Genomic DNA, 14,377 nt, shown 5'->3' with positions numbered 1-14,377 from the left:
AATTGAGCCTTCTAATCTTAGGTAAATTAGGCCCAATAATACCTATTTAATTGTAAAATAAAATTTTACAAAATTTGTTTTTCAAAAATAATATTTTTGGGCTTTTAAAAGTCCCTCGTTTGACTAAAACCGGCTTCTTGAATAAAATCGAGCTCGTCTAGTAAAATAATTTGAGCTCCAACATTTTTAGAAAATTTTAATCATATTAATAAGCCTTAGAAATATTTATCGAAAATATTTTATCTTGGTCGTCCACGGTCTCTTTTCCCCATCCTATTATCGAATATTCGGATAAAATCTTAAATTCTCATGAAATCGTGCAATTAGAGCTCCAATCATATAATATACATCAAGTAAGTATTTAAAATAAATTAAATAAAACAATTAAGTAATTTAAATCATTTGCATGCATGTGATTTACGTGGGTTGACTTTGAACATTACAACAATGATAGGGTGATCAGAAATACGACTTTAATTTTCGAGTCATGACTCCAAGATCTAGAGTCAATTTTTTTTTATTAGTGTAATTAAGCTCAGCTCCCGTCAGAGCATGACTGACAAAGTAGATTGGTTGATGATACGAGCCTTCCTATCGAACTAGGATCGAGCTGACCGCTCGAGATGTGACAACCAAATAAACATATAACACTTTTCCCCAAGTAGGCTTGTTTAGGACAGGTAATTCACCTAGATAAGTCTTCAACTCTTGGAAAGTTTGTTCACTTTTTGGGCTCCATTCAAAATTATACGCTTTTCGTAGGATTTTGAAGAAGGGAAGGGCCCGATCATCCGATAGGGAAATAAATATGGACAATGCTGCAATTCGGCCTGTCAAATTTTGCACTTCTTTAATATTTCTAGGAGATCCCATGGTGACCAAGGCCTGAATTTTTGCCGTATTAGCTCAATACCCCTTCGAGTAATCATTTAGCCCAAGAATTTGCCAGTTGCACGCCAAATGTGCATTTGCTCAAATTCAACTTCAAGAGTTAATTTCGAAAGAGTAGAGAAGGTTTCTTCCAAACCGGTGATCATCTCTTTGGCTGTTCTTGTCTTGACCAGAATGTCATCCACATATACCTCCACATTGCGACCAAATTAATTCCTAAGGACATTGTCCATGATCCTTTGATGCGTGACCCCAACATTTTGAGCCTGAAAGGCATGACAACATAACAAAAAGTTCACTCTAATGTGATGAAACTTACTTTAGCTCTGTCCTGCTAGGATAAAGGGATTTGATGGCACCCTTGGCAGGCATCCAAAAAACACATCAGTTTATGCCCAGCAGTGGAATCGACCAGCTGATCGATTCGGGTAGGGGGTAACAATATTTCGGGCAGGCTCAGATAAGATCTCAAAATTCCATTCACATTCTCCATTTTCCTGAAGTCTTAAGCATGAGTACCACTTTTGATAGCCAACTTGGGAATTGTATTTCCTTCACATGGCCAGCTTCAATAATTCTCCCACCTGCCCTCTTATGAAGACGTCTTTTTCCGGCACAAAATTTATTCTCTTTGGTGCTACAGGTTGGGCGTCAATCAAGACGTTTAAGGTATGTTCCATGGTTTTTGGTCGGACACCAATGAGATTAGAGGCTGACCACGCAAAGATATCTATGTTTCTTTACAACCATCTGAGCAAACGAACTTTTATGGGCTCGACTAGAGTTTTGGCTATTCGAACTGCACCAGAAGGAGCAAGTATAATTGTCTCCTCGCATTCTTCCTTAGTAGTTATTTGGGCATACTCCTCGATCAAATTCAAGTGATTGCATCCCCCTGGATTCTGTTGGCTCGGATGCTCGGTTTTGATCATTTTTGCTCCATTCGAACTTCTTCCATATAGCATTTTGAGCTATTCTCTAATCGTCCTTGACTTCCTCGATAGTGTTCCCAACCGAAAACTTAAATTTTTAATGGAAGGCCGAGGCTACCGCTATAAAGCTTGCCATGGTGGGACGACCTAGTATAACATTGCACACAGAGGGGCTTAGACTACGCCAAAATTGATTATTCGGATCTTTCTCACGTGTCCTTGGCCCATGGAGAAGGGCAAGTTTATCATTCCAACGGGTTCAACAGCGTACCCTGTACAGCATTCCTCATCAGTAGTTCATCCAGAAATTATATTTATAACTCTTGGAGTGGGAGGTGGGGCGTGGGTTGGTGGCCTAGGATTGTTTTAGGCAGGGCCCTGGGGTCTCTGCCTCGAGAATTATGGCGTCCTCCAATCACGACAATTCTTTTCTCCCCTAGATTGCTTGGGCAGCCGATTATCTTCTACGATGCGAGCCAATATTTCAAGCCCGAATCTCTTTGAATTATGTGCTCTATTTCTTCTGCCAAATATTCGCACTCATCAATGATATGGCCATAATCATTTTGGAAATCACCGTACTTGTCGAATGGTGGTGCTTGAGTACCCTTATCACTTCTTCGTGGTCTCTGAATGAGATGCTTTTTTTCACAAATTTCCAAAGCCCGGGATTTTCTCATTTTCAATTGAGTATTTGTAGCAAATTATCCGAGCAAAGAAGTCGGGTTGGCTTGTGTAGGCCAAGCTGCAAAGATTTATGGTCGGGCTTCCCTTTGTGGCCGGGGAGCTTTCTTGGGATCCTCCATCTGAGCTGTCTGTGCTTCCTTTATATTGATGTATTTTTTCGACTTGGACAGTAAGCCTTCGAAGTTGATAGGAGGTTTTTTCACCATTGAATTGAAGAAGTCCCCTAGCCATAAACCTTGGATAAAAATATAGATCAACAAATTTGGTGTGGCAGAGGGAACTTCCACCACTTTTGCATTGAATCTCAGTAGATACACCCACAAACTCTCATGCTCGCGGCAGAGGTGGAGGGGTCCTACCCTAGCTTCCCGTAATTATTGCACTTCTTCTCTAAGTCTTCTCATCTCCTCTGTAACATCATTTTGACTCGGAGGAGGGTTTTTGGTTAGTCGTTGTGCCACACTTGCTCTATAGTGGTAATGATCAACTGGGTGATCTAAGCCATACCGAAACTGGGCGGAGGAGGCAGTGAGGCATTATTTTCGCGATTTCGAGTTTGATCAACATTCCTTTCATTTTCACCTTCTCGATTTGGGCCACGGTTCTTCTACCATCTCGTCTTCCTCTACCCCTCATCATCTTATCTCTTGTTTCTTCAATTTTCCAAAGACGATGTCAATTGATGATGTCAAAAATTTCACGTGGCTCGAGTTTGGTCTGGTGAACCAAATACTTCCATGTTCCTAGTAGTTTTACTATTATCCGAGCAGAGACGTCCGAGTCAGGAGATGACCGATCTGGATATGGCCGAGCTAATATAGCAAAACTGACTCCTGCACGGATGAACAAATGTTAGGGGGCACCAGAAGTGTTTCTGGTTTAGCCCTTTCAAAGCTTAAGTCAATCCGGGGAGCAAACTTAAGAGTGTGAATATAATATTGTTATAAAAACAATGAGTGAATGAATCAAGCCAAAGAGAGTACCTGGTATTTATAGAGTCGGAACTGGGTACCTTGTATGGTAAGAGTAATAGTATGGCAAGTTATCTTGATTGTCACACTTGTGTTGATCTTATCTTATCTTGGCAATTTATGTATTTAAATTGTATATCTAGACTTCCTCGGGATTATTTCCTTATCACATAAGATTTATTCCAAATTTTTATATGGATAGGAGTTTATTCACCGTCATACTTGTTTGAGTTCGAGACAACTGATAGATTATTCCGAAATAAATTGCTTGACATGCTCTTTATCGAGGAATTACATCTGAGCCAAGGTGATCAGGTCGGTTACGCATGGACGTCATGGGCTCTATCACCTTCGAGTTGGTGCTCCCATAATTTGGGTGATCTACCAAAACATGCTCGGATGCTTGGGCCTATTGTGCTTTCTCCCTCCCCGAGTAGTGGGTCATGAGTTCGACTCCAAATGGCTTATAAAACCCCTACTCTAATCTTAATTAGATTTAATATGTGTCCTTTGTTCTAGCTATTGGGCTGCATTCCCTCGAGTCTGGGCCAGGTCACAATTACATGACTATCAAATATCATTTAATTTTATGTAGTTTTAATTTTTTTAAAATTTAAATATATTTAATAATAATTTAAACAATAAACTATACATATTATATTATTAAGTTTGAGACACTTAAAATAATTAATTTTTATATCATATTAATTTTTTTAAAATAACAAAAATACCCCTTTAAAATTATAAAATAATATATTTTCACTTAATAAAAATCTATTTTGGTAAATTTATGCATTTTCTTGTTACTATCTTGTCCACTTTCAAAAATTTTAAAACTAATAAAATATTTTCTTTAATTTTTATCCAAAATTTTGAATTTAAAATAAAAAAAATTGTTATAAAAAATTTAAATTAATATAACAAAATTAAAACAAAAAAATAGGATCACTTGTAGATATAGAGAACAATTCATTGTTATCATCTAGGCTCAAAATAGCTCGATATGCGTTAAATAGGGCTTTTTAACCATTTACAACAAATTTTATAATAGTTTAATAAAATAAAGTAAGAAAAAATTAGTTTGTCAAAGTAATGTGTCACACCTCTTCAAAAGGCGTGACTTACTATTTTTTTTAAATGCAAGTCACGCTATCTCAGATGACGTCATGACTTGCTTAATATTTGAAAAAAAAAGCAACTCACGCCATCTCATATGGCGTGACTTGCTTAATAATTTTTTTGAAAAGTAAGTCACGCCAATTGAATAGACGTGACTTGGATTTACCTTTTTTTTAAATAATAATAATAATACAAATGACTTGCTTTAATTATTTCAAAGTTGCACGCCTCAGTACATGCATTAAAAGCTGCAACATAGCTTTAATAATTTTGAATTCATTATAATATCATATATTTTTCTCTATAAATTGAATACTTCATTGTCTCACTTCATTCATCTCTTTCATATTTTTCATCGGTAAGTTTTCATAAATATTTGAATTTATTTTTTCACTTCTTGCAAATTTTTATTAATTTGTTTTTTTTTGTTTTCGCAAGTACATTTTTGTTCCAACTTATATTAAGATATGTATGCTAACATAAATTATTTATGTTAAATATTAAATTTATAAATGAACTTATTATTTATGTTAGACTAATTTTGTCGTGTTATTTAATTTTTTTTACAATTTTAATTATTACGTGATTTTTTGTAATTACTAATCTTTGTAAAGAAATTTGAAAATCATTTATTATGATAAGTTTTCATTATCATTATTGTTTTTTAAAAAAATGTTAAACTTTTTTTTCAAAGTTGCACGCCTCATTAAAATTTTGTTATTTTCATTTTTATTATCATTATTATGATAAATTTTCATTATCATTATCATTATTATTTTTCAAAGTTGCGCGCCTCACGTGATCTTTGTTCATCAGGTACGAAAAGTATCAATACATGACCCGATCCAGTAGGATGATCACTCAGTGAACAATCGAAACCTGCATGATTTGTGTCAACTAAGTACCATCCTCTTGCACCAAAATCCCATCCTCGTGCGGAAATAGGCCAACTAACATTTTCTTCTATGATGTTAGTAATTACCGATTCCATCCCCCAGTCCAATCATCCGAATTAAATCGATTTTCATCTATTGGTTCGAAAAAAGTAGCAGCGGAAGTATCAGCTTCATCATTAAATCTCATCGAATTGAACCCTTTAGTTATACATGGAATGTATGATTCAGGAACATCGACATGTACATTATGCTCAATGAAATCCGTTTTGATATACAATTCAATACACCGCATTTCGTTAATAGAATCCAGCATTAATNTATACAATTCAATACACCACATTTCGTTAATAGAATCCAGCATAAACTGTAAATTTTTGTCATCAGTGATGTCAAGATGCACTTCTACACAATGTGACTTATCCATGTAAGAATATTTTGTTGACAATTTAATTGAACTTTCAATATTAGTCAGACGGTACACTATTTCTTCAATTCATTAAAATTAATAGATCTTGGTATTCGTTTTGCCCTCAACGCAGTGGTACTATATTTTACAGTGTGATATCCTATAATAACATTACCACCTACGAATAAAAGCACCGGCACATTGTCCATTCTTATAAAAAAAAATTCAATAGGTCACACAAAATAAAAGGTGATAATAATTTTTTTAAAATTACAATTGAATAACAAAATGTGGAATATCATAAAATAATACACTATAAAATTAATTTACATATGATTTCATTTTTATTAGGATAAATTATAATAATAATGATGATAATGCTAAATTTTTTTTACTATATTACTATTATCATTAATAATAAAAATAATTATGATAATCAATTTCATACTAAATAGGGAAAAAAATTAATAGTAAAATCATTTAAATGTATATGTTTTTAATAAATTTTTTATAATAATAAATTTTATATTAATTCTGTAAAATAAATAAATGGTCATAATAAATACGAATAAAGTTAATAATAAAATCATACTACTTATTTTTATTTAATAAATTAAGAACAAAAAAATATTTATAATAATAGATTTTATATTATTTGTGTAAAGTCAATCAACTTTAATACTTATTTTTTTTATAACATGCCTAAATAAAACAACGACAATAATAATTACAATTATAAGTATTATTGTTATTCTAAAATAAAGAATCATATTTCTTATTTGTATCTTACAAGTTAATGATAATAAAATAATATTTTTATAATAATAAGTTTTCACTATACACATGTGAAATAAAATAATAATAAAATAAATTAATTATACAACTGATTTTGTGTTTAATATGTTAAGAACAAAAATACAACATTTATAATAATAAATTTTATATTACTTGTGTAAAATAACAAAAACTGTAATACTTAATTTTTTATATACTACCTGTATAAAACAACAATATCAATAATAATTATAAACATAAGTATTATTATTATTTTCTAAAAAAAAATTGATTATTATTCTAAAATACAAAAATTGTATTTCTTAATTGTATCTTATAAGTCAATAATTTTACAAATAATAATTTTTATAATAATAAGTTTTGATACTACGCATGTCAAATAAAATAATAAGAAATGAAATTAATTGTAATATTTATTTGTATTTAAGTACTTAAAAACAAAATTAACAATATTTATAATAAGAACATTTATATTATTTGTGTAAAATAAATTAATTGTTATACTAATTTTTTTTATATGCTACCTATATAAAACAATAAAAATAATAATTATTATACTTTTAAGTATTGTTGTTATCTTTAATAATAAGAATAACTAATAATACATAGAAACATATAATTGAGCATTTTAATCATAAATTTGAAACGTAAGATTATGATAAATTCATAATTTATATTCGAATACTCAAGTAAATTAATTTATATCAACGCTTACCTCAAATAGAAGTTCAAATCAAAATTTTATCTGCAAATATATAACGACAAATAAATAAATTAACAGTTTTAATCAAACATTGAAGGACAAACTTAATTTAAAGCATACAAACCTCATGTGCTGAAGTGTAATTACTTGATCAAACATCGAACGAAAATCCACAGGAATGAACACTAACGATACATTTAAATCCAGAGAAATGAAGAATGATAGAAACACAAGAATAATACATTTGAAACGAATGCAAATGATATATAAGCAAATTTTCAGATAAAAAACACGTCATGTTAGTACTGATCGGTGATACATCACATCACTTTAACAAGTGAACCTTAATTAAAAATTTTTTTAGCGTCTTCTTTGTAAAAGAAAAGAAAGATGAATGTATTATTGACTGTAATTCTTCCACCATGAGCGTCCAGCAATTATTTAAAAAAAAAATTAAGCAAGTCACGCCTATTCAATGGCGTGACTTACTTTTAAAAAAAATTATTAAGCAAATCACGCCAACTGAGATGACGTGACTTGCTTTTTTTAAAAAAATATTAAGCAAGTCACGTCATATGAGCATTTAAAAAAAGAAATTGTAAGTTTCACAAACTCATTTTTTCTTACTTTATTTTATTAAACTATTACAAAATTTGCTATAAACGGGTAAGAAGCCTCGTTGGACCGTGGAGCTCGAGTCAAACAAATGCCCATACCACTCGAGTTTTATTGAAATTTGGGATTTCTTTATACAAAAACAAAGATATCTCTAATCATGACCCACTTCTGACTTGGTTGTTTCAATATTTTCAAGCTTAAACATAAAAAAGTGGCTAATATATCAATCTACCAAGAAAAAATATAAGATCGAGCTCTTGTCGCTTTACCAAAAGCTATAGCTGATGTTAATTACGCTGGTGGTAATGACGCAACTCAAATCTTTTAAATCGCACGGCAGCTCAAGCACCACGGTTCGATCACTCTATCAAACAAAAATAATTATTGCACCCAACAATCTCCCTCCCAATAATTACACTCTGTGCAATCAATGAGAATCGAACCCGTGATCTTGGCTCTGATACCAATTGTTGGACCGAGTGCTTACCGCTTTACCAAAAGCTATAGCTGGTGGTAATTGTGCAACTCAAATCTTTTAAATCGCACAGCAGCTCAAGCACCACGGTTCGATCACTCTACCAAATAAAGACAATTATTGCACCCAACAAAAACATTGTCAAAACCTTCGATAAAGATTTAAATTTTGCTAAATTAAATTATTATTCATTTTATACAAAACTTCTTATGAGATCGCATCACGGGTATGGATCGGGTTGCTCTGTTTCATCAGAAACCTACTCTTCCTTTTAATAGTTGTCGACGAAAGAGAAAATTAATTGATTATTTCCTTCCTTAAACTGCAAGAACGACTTACCCCATTAAATTTTTGTTCAAATTGTAGAAAAATCCCCAACTAGAAACTTGATTTGTTGTCCAATCCCTATATCAACAAATTTTGATTTGCAGTCCATGACACACACAAAAGCTTATTTCCACTTCCTGATGGATCAATTTACACATTTACCCCTTCAATGAACCATTCTCCATTTCTTCTACCCTTCTTCCCGATCTGCACTTCCCTTTCCCTCCCCCATAATTATTTTTTCTTTAACGTCTCTCTTTCTTCTCTTTGAACTCGTCTTTACTTCTTCTTTGGACGAGAACCACTCTTTTTTCTTTCTTTTCTTGAAATAAACCACGACTCCTTCTCCTCTTAACTTGAGAACCCACGCGAGAAAACCCACCGCCAAAGAACACATCCACATGTGACGACAAGGACGAGCCGAAGCAACATCGGAGACGAAGGCAGTGAGTTTTTTTCTCCAAGTTACTTTTTTTCCCGATTTCTCGTCGTTTTTTTTGTGTTAAGTTCTGGTTACTTTTTTAGTACCACATTTCCACATTAAGTGTACCACAATTTGTATGACATAGTACCACAATTTTGTAGGTAAGAAGTAAACCCAAAGAAATGTTTTGATTGGAGATTTTTCACCAACTTCCCAAGTCTTCTATTTATATTAGTTTTTCTTCAAGTTGTGTTAGGTACTCGTCACGTTTGCAATTTTATGTATGATTTTCTTGTGGTTTCTTTCTGTAGTTTATCTTAGATTTGCCGCTGTTTTTTTTGTTGTTGAATGCATTATTCTTTGTTCGATTTGTCGCTATGTGCCGACCAACTTGATTCCCACGACCTTCACGGCATATAATAACGAGGAAAATAAACATATACAAGCCAAAAATAGGAGGTTGTAGACTAAAAATAAAAACAGGTAAAACATATAAATAAAAAAATCACACACCCAATGGAATTATTATAAGCAAGATTTTTAGCAATTTTTAAGGTAACAGAAACAACAATAATGCATATACCAATTTAACACCATAGAGGGCGACAACCTTTTTGGTACTTCTTTTTGCGTATCAAATCTACCCCAACCTTATACACCAAATACTTGTACCATTAATTCTTCCTATTTCTTGGTGTTGAGAATGAAGTACTACTTCAGACCGCAAAATCGACAATTTATTTTCTTATGAAATCATCATTAATGCATTTTAATGAGCAACCACTGTTGGGTCACTTTTATTACATCCACCTACATTGATAATCGCCATAATCAATTTCAATACTAATTCATAGTGTCGTTGGTTTTTTAGACGCATGTATAATTTTTTTTTTTGGTGTAGTAATTATGTAGTTTATGTATTCGATTTGTGCTAGTTTTTTTTATTTTCGCTAGTTTCTCTTCGATTTATGTTGGTTTCTCATCGAAATGTGATGGTCTGTCTTCGAATTATTATAGTTTTTCTTCGATATGTGCTGGTTTGTTTAATTTATAGAAATTTTAACAAAAGACGTATAGGAAAGTGGTATACATGTAGTTTTTTTTATATCATACTATTGTGTATATTTAATATTTAATGAATAATCTTATGTTTGTTCGATTTTTTTGATATGTTATGCATTGTGTTTCTTTGTGGTGTTTTTTATGTTGTTAAGTTTGATAGTACATATTGTAGGTATGTAATTTAAAAGTTTATGTTGTATTAGAATTGGTTTTTGTGATATTGTTTAAATTTTTTTTTTCTTTTATGCATAAATTGTTAAAAAAATTTTGATGAAAATGAGGCTCATATGCTGAGCAGAAAAGATAAAATTCCAAGATGTTCTTCTACTTATTTTATAAAAGTAATGAACAAGTTTGAACCTAAACTCAATGAGAGACAACAAACAAGAATCATAAATACTCCTTTGGGTTAATGGTTGAAGTTGTTAAACTCTCAATCTACAATGCTAGAGCTGATGTGATATTAAAGAGTTTCAAAGGCTCCTCCTCCTCCTTTGTTTTTGGGAAAGACATTGTCATCCCTTTAACATCTTTCGAGTTCTCCATTGTCCTTGGTTTGTTGTATTAGAGCCAACCGATAAACCAAGACCTCGTAATGAAGTCAAAAATTTTATCATGTTATTTTAAAGGGATGTATATCAAAGCCATGAGGAATACGCTTTCTGAAAATCTCTTATTATTATTTAAATCAGATGATGTTTAGATGTGTTGGTGTTTTGGATAATTTTATCTAGTATCTTTTTTCAAATGTAGCTTGACGAACGTATGTGGATATTTTTCAGATTTAGCTTGACTAACTAATGTTCATTGAATCTGTAAGGATTATTTCGTCCGACATATACCAATAAATAATGAGAATATCAGAATAAGACTAAAAGTAGTAAATTTTTGTTTTGTCAGAATTAAATGTTGTTCCAGATGTTACAACATCTCGGACAACATCTTCATGCAGCGGAAACTTTTTATAACACAAATTGACTTGAAATAAATCGATGGACAAAATTAAATATGCACAAGTATATAAATACTTGTGCGGTGCCTTATGGCAAAAATTAATCACTAGAAAACCAAATCGTTTATACAAAAAACCTATTACTAGTGATTATAACAAAAATCAATTTTCTCAACAAGTTGAGAAAACAAACGCTTTCTAAAACACATGACCAGAATAAAAACTAAAACAAGAAAGCAAAAAAACGTGATGCCAAAAGGGAATCCACGAAAACGATCTTCAGCCAACTTCGTTACGGATGTTGTCTGCAGATGTTCCCAACATTCAAGGAAACACTCGAAACAGTACACTTCGAAACAGCAACGTCGTTGCAGAATATTTTCTCTGAATTCTTTAATGTGCACAAGTGCGTGTATGTGTGATCGAGAAGTGAGAGCTTCAATGATGTCCTTGGTCTCTTATTTATAGATGTAGACTTTTATCTCCACAAGAAAACCTAAACCACAAGGAAGGTAAGAGTTTTAATAGGAATAAACTCTTTTTAAACACTAATACTATATCTCATCAATCTTCTATCACAAATAACAAATCTTCGAATATATTTGAATTAATGTCTCATTATCTAAGAAAGGCAAAATCATATTAAATATTTATTTAATCAAATCAACAAGGAAAAGTATATTGGGGAAATAATTTAAAACAATATATCATTTAAACTTGGAAATATTATTTCCCTTCAATCTCCCCCTTTTTGCCTTTCTTGGACAAAATGAGATCAAACCATTAATACTTGACATGCTCAATTCATCTCCCCCTGAGTTAGAGATTTACTCCCCCTGAATAAGACATTGTTAGTACGGGTGTTGTTAGAATTGTTGGCAACACTTAAGACAACACCTGCACCATTTCATTTACAGTTCATCAAGACAGAAAGAAACCCAAACCGCTACATCAGCAAAATAAGACAAAAAAACAAAACCAGAACAAGGAACCAAGGAAACATAAAGATACTTAGTTTCCATCCTCATCATCCCCTTCATCTGTTTCTTCTTCCTTATCATTTTCTTTGGTCCCAGATGGACCAGCTGCTGTTTGATCAATACCTACGTCCAGAAGTAACTTGAAGTGAGCAGCTAAATCTTCATAGTAGGCAATGTCAGCTTTGGCTTGTTCAATCTTGGCCATAGCATGATCAATGTGTGCTTGTACTTCAGGAACAGTGAGCTTGATGAAATCAGTGGTCTGTGGAGGAGCATGAGTAATTGGGGGTTCAGGAGGTACTGCAAAAGGCGGTGATACTGAAGGAGATGAAGACCAAGGAAGGTCAATCTTGCGATTTCCCTTGAGTAATGCAGGAGCAATCTTGAAAGATTCACCAAGGTCAGATAATTGCTCATTTATATCCCTGACAAAACCTTGTGAGATAAGTAGTCCATATATTAGACTAGGGAATGGAAGCTTAGATGCTTTAAGTCCACCATCAGCATACTGCAGCACTGTATTGAATACTAACTTCCCAAAGTTAAAGCCCCTATGTGTTCCAATGGAGTACAACACTATTGCTTGGTGTCGAGTGACAACAGTGTTATTGGTAGAGGGTGTCCAATTTCGAACAGACAACTTGTGAAGCACTGAGTAGAATGAAGATAACTTCGCTGCTAGCTAATAGCTTCTGTGGATGACTTGGAAAGTGAGTCACAAGGCCCCCAGTGAGTGTGGACGTAACTAGATGAATGTCTGGATCAAGACCATCCTCATCCGCGGCAGGAGTCTGATAATGAGATTTGATGGATTTCGGGCTGAACTCAAGGACTTTGTTCCGAACAAGCACTTTCCCATATTTCGCAGATCGTGCATTACCTACTCCAGGTGAGAGGTTTGAATAAAATTCTAACACAGGCCATCGGCTAAACGGTGAGACTGCTGAGACTGTGGAGAGCAGAGAGCAGTGTTTCAGAAAAGCAATCAAATTTTGCTTCTCAAAGGCATCAGTGTCAACGTTCTTTTCTTCAATCAAGTCGTGATTTGTATAAAGAGGCCACTGAGCAACTGCGTGCTCAGTGTAGAATTTAGTAGAGATGGCAGTCTCCAAGTCATAATCACTGAGGTCAGTGCTGTCCTCAATGTGTACAACATCCTCGGCAACATCTTGTTCATCAGACCCCAGTTCTTCCGACACCATAGTTTCCTCAGAAGGCTTGTCAGTAGAACTGCTAGATTCAGTAGAACCTCCCGATTCTTGGGGTGCACCGGTAGCATCAAAAGTGTCAGCTCTTTGATTTCTCAAGTTGGCCATAAACTGGGCCAACGTGATTTCCTCTTCAGTAGACGGTGAGGGCTTTGGTGGAGGAACATGTGGTGCGTCCTCATCAGATTCAGTGGCTTCACTGGATGTATTACTGTCCTTAGGTGGAGGGACAGTCTTATTGCGAGCCACAAATTCATAGTCACCATCATTCGAGTCATCTCCTGACGATTCAGGAGGATCAATCAATGATGGGCGAGTGGACGGCTGGCCCTTGTATCGAAAACATTTGCCAGGCGTATGGTCTGGGTTATACCCAGCTTGTCTCTTTGATCATCTCTTTGGTGGTTGTGGTGGATTTGGAAACCTGAACATAGGAGGATTATCAAGATCTACTGGGTTCCCTGGTTCTCCTGGAGCAATAACCTCCAACGGTTCCGGGGTTAGAACAGCCGGGATGATTTGGAGATGCGGAGCTGTGGTTGTTTCATCAGATGTTGCGGGAGTTGGGGCAACATCCTCTGTATGACCCATTTGACTGCGGATATCTTGGGGATCGAAACCCTTTCCTGCCATTGTTTAGATTGTGAGAAACAAAACTTTTCAAAAGCAAAGTGTAGAAGAAAAATTTGCGAGCAAGGAAATTAGAGAAACAATTAGGCCAATAATGATAATTTAGGCTATGTAAATCAAAACGGATAAACATAAGCCTACAGTGCAACGGTAACATGCAATATCAGTAATTGACTCAGTCCAACGGTAAAAAGAAACGGGTATACAAAATTTAACCGTTACTATCTTCAAAAATTATCTTGATAATTACGAGCAATTACTTTAAAAAAAATCCAGAGATAAAACTCACATCGAATTTTAG

The sequence above is a fragment of the Primulina huaijiensis genome, chromosome 11 (assembly GCF_012295235.1).
Source record: "Primulina huaijiensis isolate GDHJ02 chromosome 11, ASM1229523v2, whole genome shotgun sequence".
In the NCBI taxonomy this organism is placed as follows: Eukaryota; Viridiplantae; Streptophyta; class Magnoliopsida; order Lamiales; family Gesneriaceae; genus Primulina; species Primulina huaijiensis.
The sequence above is the reverse complement of the archived record's forward strand: the minus strand, read 5'-3'. Positions refer to the sequence as shown.